This window comes from Castor canadensis, chromosome 1, assembly GCF_047511655.1.
Source record: "Castor canadensis chromosome 1, mCasCan1.hap1v2, whole genome shotgun sequence".
Classification (NCBI taxonomy): domain Eukaryota; kingdom Metazoa; phylum Chordata; class Mammalia; order Rodentia; family Castoridae; genus Castor; species Castor canadensis.
The window spans coordinates 186,041,210-186,049,315 of NC_133386.1; positions in this window are offsets into that span (position 1 = coordinate 186,041,210).

The window sequence follows — 8,106 nt, forward strand, 5'->3', positions numbered from 1 at the left end:
TTAATACATGCTAAAAAATGAAGTAAAAAACATAAACTAGAAAAAAGTCAGTTATGTCATGTCAATAATCCAGATAAGAATACGGGAAATCCCTGTGAATAAGCAGCATTCAAGAAAAAATCATGAGTTTACTTTCAGGTGCTAGTTTTTTGTTGTTTTAATACATGTTTTACATTTTCTTAGCAATTTTCCTCTATCTTTTTGACTATTTTAATAAGTGATGTCAAATTTTATGTAGACCTTCATTTTAACTGTATATATCTTTCACAGAAAACAGGATATATAATAAAATTTCGAGGATAATCACGTTGAGATTCATCATCTTAAATTATTTTTTAGTATTTTGTGTTTTATACATTTAAAAATATACTATATTTACATCAGGAAATATTATTTTTTAAAATGTCTCTAAGGATCAAATATATAAATGAGTTTATTCCAATGTTTTAAGGACCTGTATAGTGAACAGCATACTAATATTCAGATGTCACTACTATTTTGTCCTTTCTCTAGCTTCAACTTCATTTTACCTACATTATCACAGAACAGAGGTATAGGTATGATATTGCACATGATATAAATTATTTGTTTAAAGATAACTATGGCTTAGAATTAAAGTTGTAAATAAAAAGCCCACCAACTCTTTTTTTAACCAAAAACCGGCAGATTTCAGTAGTAAAAAATAGAAATAGGGATGAAAGAAAGCAATAAATCAATATGTCATTTAGGAAGGGAACTTGGTTCAGGTAAGACCGTTTCTGAAGTACAGCAATTGACTGTGGATATGTAAGTGCTTTCATGAAGTGTTTCACACATCTGGTCCCTTGTGAATAGAGGTTACATAAACTGTACTAGCCTGGGGGAGAAGAACTCACCCAGGGAACAGTGTTTCCTTTTCTCTGGATATCATTTAAAAGCTTGATGGGGGAAACACCCACCATCATGCTCAGATGATTGTTGGCAAGATTAAGTTTTCCAAGAGCTCTTTTATGTGGACCGTACTGTCTATAATATTGGATGAAAGATGGCTCATATCCTTGCAAAATGGTTTACTTAAAAATATTCATGTCTTTATTTATTTATTTATTTATTTTTTAAGGGAGGAAGGTTTATTTTTGCTCAGTTTTTCAGTCCATCATGGCAAAGCAGAAATTAACATCCTGACAAGCAGGAAGCAGAGAGGAGAAAAATATAAGAAGGGGTCAGGGAAAAATATATCCTAAGGACTCACCTCCAGTGACCTACTTTCTCCAACCAGACCTCATCTCCTACCTTCCATCATCACCCAGTAACGCCATCATGTTATCAATACATCAAGTTATGAATCCATTCATTTGGTCAGAATCCCCATGATCTAATCATCTCTGGAAATGTCGTCACAGACAACCACAGTGGTGTATTTTACTAATCTCTTAGGCATTTCTCAATCCAATAAAGTTGACAATTGACCAGTACAAGTATCAGAGATGATATACTTGATAGCATTTCCCAAAGTTGATCACCAAACTATATTTTCAAAGAGTCTGTTATGGGAAGGTTTGCCAGTACAGACTCAGCTAAGTGCTATACTATGGTGTTTCTGGGGTTATGTGTCTGAAGGAGAAAGGGATTGTCACTTCTGCTTGCTAGAAAACACGTAGTAGAGGGTGGCAGAGACAATTTATTTTGGGGTTGGCGTATGGGACTCAAGTTATTGTGCTTTTGTGGTTAAAAACTCTTTGCACATGTGAGTCTCTCAAACTTTCCCACTTACATGATGGTAACCTAAATTTCTGTCAAAGACAGATTGAGCTTCCCATTGTGCTTTAAGAAATAGAATTTGCATTTACATTTATAGTGCATCAAACGTTTTATATAAGTTATGTATGAATTATCTCACTTGATTTTCAGCGGACTCCTAACAGTTGAGCATGTTGTATAAGAGATGATAGTCATAACTCTGCCCGAAATACACATATTCTTGTTCCCATTAAACTTTGATTCAGGGAGCTTAAATAACAGAGTGGCTAACAAGAATAGGAATCACGGAGATAACCCTAAGTCTCTTCCTGTTGAAGTGCCAGGATAATTTAACTTTTTTCTTAGCTTTTTCTTGGGAAGGATTCGTTAAAGTCAGGTGGACCTCAGTAAATAGCCAATTTACCAATGTATTTCTGGTACCTTTTGAAGATACAACTTTTGGTATCTTCTTAACCAGTTAAGGAAAAATGAAAATTGTTAAAATTGATGAAACATTTCATGATGTGGTCTGGGAACAATCTTGCCTACATAGGGAACTGCAGAGTTTCTTACCTGCCAGTACCATCAAGTCTGGCTTTCCAACATTGATGACATACAATGCTATGAAATAGTTTTGGAACTTAGATTCAGTCACTGTCAGCCTGAGAGTATTTCTGTCCAGCCAGACTCCTTGCAGGAAGTTTAGCAGTCTAAGTCCCAAGGTTGCCAACCTATGTTCCACAAAAGATAGCCTTGAATAAAGTTCATTCTCAGTCCCATTCTTTCTCAGCTTTGCACCCAGGCAATGTTAGCTCCAGTTTTGTGCATTATTTCATTTCTCCTTCATTAACTCATTTGCTTCTTCTACCATCTAACATGGTGCACTATACTTATTTATTTATACATATATATTTGTGTGTTTTATTTGTGACTATATATACCTTTTATCATTTAGTGACTTGTTTCAGGAATTTGGAATGTGGTGTATGAAAAAGATAATGATAAGTTTAGTAGTATACATCCTGATTTTGGTAGAAATGCTTGTTGTAGTGACATTTTCATAAAATATGAAATTTTATGAAGCAGGAATCAAATTTTCATGAGTATAGTGCTTTCCCAGGAGTTCAGATAACTGAATTTTACTGTACTCTCAGGTAACAAATTGAGAGGGTAAATGATATTTGACTAATTTTCCTATAACATTTGTACTCAGCAAAATTGTAGTACTCTTTCTTATTAACTCATAGGATTCTTACAAATGCCAATATCTACCTAGGATAAAAAAAGAGACATTTGGAAAAGCATTATTTAGGAAAAATCTGAAGTGTAAACTGTGTTTAGACACAGTTCTGATATGTAGTATTAGCTCTCTTATATTTTATGTTTAAATTCATTGTGAAATGCATCAATACTATTTTTTAGGGAACAGACAGTCCACAATGACAGCTACCTGAACAAGGAAACCTACATGCTTGCACATCAAAATTATTTACCCTTTTACTAATTGTTATGGTTTCAATTTAAAGCGCCCCCAAGGCCATATGATAAACAGTTGGTGAGCAGCCTGTGTCCCTATGGGGAAGTGGTGCAACCTTTAGAAGGTGGAATTTATCTTGAGGAAGTAAGTTATTGTGAGTGTGCCCATGAAGGGGATATTGGAATCTGAGTGCATTTCTTTCATTCATTCTCTTTTACTTCCTCTTTTCTGGCAGTCATGACTTATGTAGCCTCTTCTGCCACATATTCCTACTACATGTGGTTCTGCCTCACCACATTCCTAAATGCAGTAATGATAGCTGACAATAAACTGAAATGTCTGAAGCTATGAGTCAATCATTTTCTTTTATATTGTTTCTCTGAATTATTGTTTCTCAGCTTTGAAAAGCTAGAGCTCTAGTGAAACTAGTTTACTGTTTCAAAAGTGTTCTTTTCTCATGGTAAGATGTTCTTAGAAATTAATATGCAAAACCCATGAATTAACTTGAACACTGCACTTTGAATCCTAAGTGACTTATAAAGTGCACCATGGTATCTAAAATTCCAGTGAGCAACAGTGAAAATTTTGTGTAAGTTACAAATCTAGTCAAAGGAAGACTAGAAAAAAAATAGTCATTATGTTTTATTGATCTATTGCAACAGAGGAGATAAGGATCACCTAGATATACCCATATCCTAATCCTTGGAAGAAAATTCACTGATTTGTGTTAAAATAGGTAGGAAAGCACATTTATTACTTGGTGTTAAATCCACAAGGATTTTAAGACACGGAGTTCCTCTATGAATAAGTAATAAATATTGAACATTTCTTCTCACTCATTTTCTCTGCTAGATTTTGCAGAACTGTTAATTTTATAAATTTAACAAAAAAACACACACTTATGAACAATAGAATGTATATGTAGCATTCACCATTTTCCTTCCATTCTGCTCAATAATCATAGGAGCTTTTGGATGCAGAAAAGGAATCTTGTTTTCAATCTGTTAGCCTCATGCTTTGTTTTCATTCACTATATATATATATATATATATATATATATATATATATATATATAAATTCATTATGTGCAATGCATTCTTAACGTATGATAAATTTTTATATCATATGGTATATAAAATCTGTATGTGTATGAATGAATAGCAGTAAATTTTATCCGTGTCAATTATTTAGCAGAATTAAAATGATAACATTATAATTACATATAAAAGCAATATACTGCAAAATGGTGGCTCAGGTAGGGAACCAGAACACCTAAGCTCCATAACTCCAGAAAGCTTCTTGAGTTGCTGTAGCCACACTCGGGTAATTCTGATTGCTCCTAGCCAGAATAATAACTTTCATCACACTAGGTGGAGATAAAATTCAAAGACTGTCCCTTTTTTTTTCACTACTAGGATTGAATTCAGGGCCTTATGCTTGCAAGGCAGCTGCTCTGACACATGAGCCACTCCACCAGCCCCAAAGACTGACTATTAAATTGGCCTTTAATTGCACCTAACAGCTGTGAAAATCCTGCCTGGTACAGCCAGCAAAGCAAGTCTGCTCTGGCCTTAGGGAAAAAAAGCCCCAGCCACTTCTCTCTTTTTTTTGTTCTTTCTTCTCCAAACAAGCAGAAAACAGACCATCTATCAGAATCAAACCATGCAACTTCCTGGACCCCTATCTCATGGAAAGCCCCCTTATGCCACAATGCACTGAAAACAACAGCTCCATTTCTCCTCACCAGCTGGCTACAAAGCTGCCTGCATGAAACGTCAGAAGAAATAGGTAAGCATGACACAACAAATGTGGCTCCCCACCCACCCTCCCCCACCAGGGGGAAAATAACCCAGTGCAACCATGGGCAAACTGAACCATCCCGCAGCAAAACTGAAAACAATTAACAGCAAAGTGTACTCTAACACCAACATTGGAAGTGGGGATGTAACACTGAATTTACCCTGGAGAACTGGGGTGGGACAAAGAACCAATCTCACTGCTGAACTCTCAGGGGTAGGGCAAGGAGTCAAGTTCTCAGCACTGAACTCTCAGTGACACACCATAAAGCATCAAAGGCTGAGAGCAGGATGGGGCAACAAGCCAACCACCTAGAGGAGATGCCAGCACCCAGAAGAGATCAGGAGAGGCATAAAGGCTGAAAGAGAGAGAGCAGAAAAGAAAGCAACCTCCCAGAGGAGCAGACAGCACTCAGCAGAGATCAGAAGAAGCACAAAGACTGAGAGTAGGGGTGGCATAACAGGCCAATCTCCCAAAGCAGGGCAAGAGGGTGATACAAAAGTTGATCTTTGGGACAGAAGGCAGCATTCAAAACTGAATTGCCCCAAGTTGTTGCTGGAGGATGACTTGACAAAACATAGCTACAGCTGAAGAACAAAACAGCTGCTACCCACTGATAATAACAGCTCTGACCACCCTACATGATCTCACAGTCTTACCTAACCTCACAATTTCAAATAATCTCGTGTACAGAAGGTCCAAATACCACTCACAAGCCTGTCACCTGGTGAGACCACATCAGAGCTTCTGCTTGAGAAACAATACCAGGACTGGACACCCAAGGAATAAGTCTAGAACTTGTATTAATAGATTGAACTTTCTGTGGTTCCTGAACTTGGTGTTTTTAATTGTGTTTCTTTTTCTTTTTTTATTCTGGTATAAATTAACTCTGTCATCACTATTCTCTTATCTCTATTCTCACCCTCTTCACTCTCCCTCCTTCTCCTGTACTACAATCCATTGTTCTTTCTCCCAAATACATTTTCTATCCCTTCACATACACTCTTCCCCGTCTTTAACTCCCCCTTCCATCCTCCCCCAACCTGTAACCACACAAATCCTCCTTACTATACACTTACCACTTGCTGACAAGCCTACTGTACCAACAGTGTATAACCACAGTCCCCTGCAATCCCTGACAAAAACACCCTCTACTTCAACAACAGAAATACACTCAAATATACACAAGAGCCACAAAATCCAGCAGTCACAACACCTCTTAGTTCACCCATCCACTCCTTTTCCTGCCCCCCCTTTTTAATGTCACATTTACCAATTTCCCAAATTCTATAACTAGCCTAACAACCATTATCCCCCCAACACCAACAGTTTACAGATAATTTCATCAAGGGATTTTCTATATAATACATTAGCAACTGGTCTGGCATTAAACCTGTGAACTTGTTATGCTCAATTGCACCTCCAGACCAGGGTCAGATAAAGGACATTAATCTAGCTAATAACAAAGTAGTCACAACACAAAAATAAAATCTGGGAAGAAATTAGGCAATCAAATTCCACTATCCTACCATACATAATGTTACACAGCACCAAGTAGAACAATGAGAAAAAGGAAAAGGGATGGAAACCACACTCCTCAAAAAAAAAATCATTCAATACAGAATTCATTAAGTAATGAAGAAAATGGATACCCAGTTTCTGATCTCAACAAACCAATGATAAATGTAACTAAGGAACCAAATTATGCCCACAAAAAACCCTCAAAGAAGAAATCTCTGAGAAATTCATGGAGAAGATATTACACATGTTTAACCAGAATGTACATGATGGACTCAAGAAATTTCAAGACACCAAAAACAAAGAACATGAAGTGATACAGAAACAAATAAAGGAACTCAGACAGGATCTCAACCAATATGAAAGGACATTATAAAAACAGAGATAAATGAATTAAAGAGGAGTTGAACAAATTATAAAAGAGGAGTTCAACAAAGATATGGAAAACCTCAAAAGGAAGAATCATGTAGAAATCCTGGAAATAAAAAGTTCCTTTAGTCAAATAAAAAAACACAATGGAAGACCCTTCAAGCAGACTAGAACAAGTGGAAGACAGACTCTCAGAGCTCAAAGATAAAATAGAAATTAAAGAAAGAAAATAACAAATCTAGTCAAACAATTCAAGAGCTGTGAAAGGATATGCAAGAACTCAACAACTCCATCAAAAGATCAAACCTGAGAATCATGGTCTTTGAAGGGCAAGAGGTGCAAGCCAAAAGTATACATAATATATTCAATAAAACAATTACAGAAAACTTCCCAAATCTCACAAAAGTTTGCCCATTCAGGTACAAGAAGCCTCTAGGACACCAAATAGACTTGATCAAAATAGACCCTCCCCGTGGAATATTATCATTAAAACAAGCACAGAAATCAGAGAAAGAATGTCACAGACTAAAAAAGAAAAAAAAAAGTAAATAACATATAAGTGTAAACCCATTAAAATAACAGCAGGTTTCTCAACAGAAACCTTAAAATCAAGAAAGGCATGGAGAGAGGTATTTCGGGCACTGAATGAAAATAACTTCAACCCTAAGATATTCTACTCAGCAACACATTACTCAAAATTGATAGAACAATAAAAATCTTCCATGATAAATGAAAGTAAAACAGTATATAACCACAAAACCACCATTACAGAAGACTCTACAAAGAATTCTGCACTCAGAAGATAAACACAAACAAAACCATGAGAGGATGGGAAGCATCAAACTACAGGAGAAGAAAAGACAAGTAATCAGAAACTAGCATTGATTCAACTGCACACAATCAAATACTTAAACAGCAAAAACAACTAAATGTCACAAATCACCACAAAACTATTAATATCAGCACTAAATGTCAATGGACTCAACTCCTCGATCAAAAGACACCATTTGGCACACTGGATTAAAAAGGAAGATCTGACAATCTGTTGTTTACAAGAGACCCATCTTATTGACAGAAATAAGCACTGGCTTAGAGTGAAAGGCTAGAAGAAGATTTACTATGCCAATGACCCCCAGAAATAGGCAAAATAGCAATACTTACATCAGACAAATAGGCTTCAACCGTACATTGGTCAAATGAGACAATGAAGCTAACTTCATATTAAA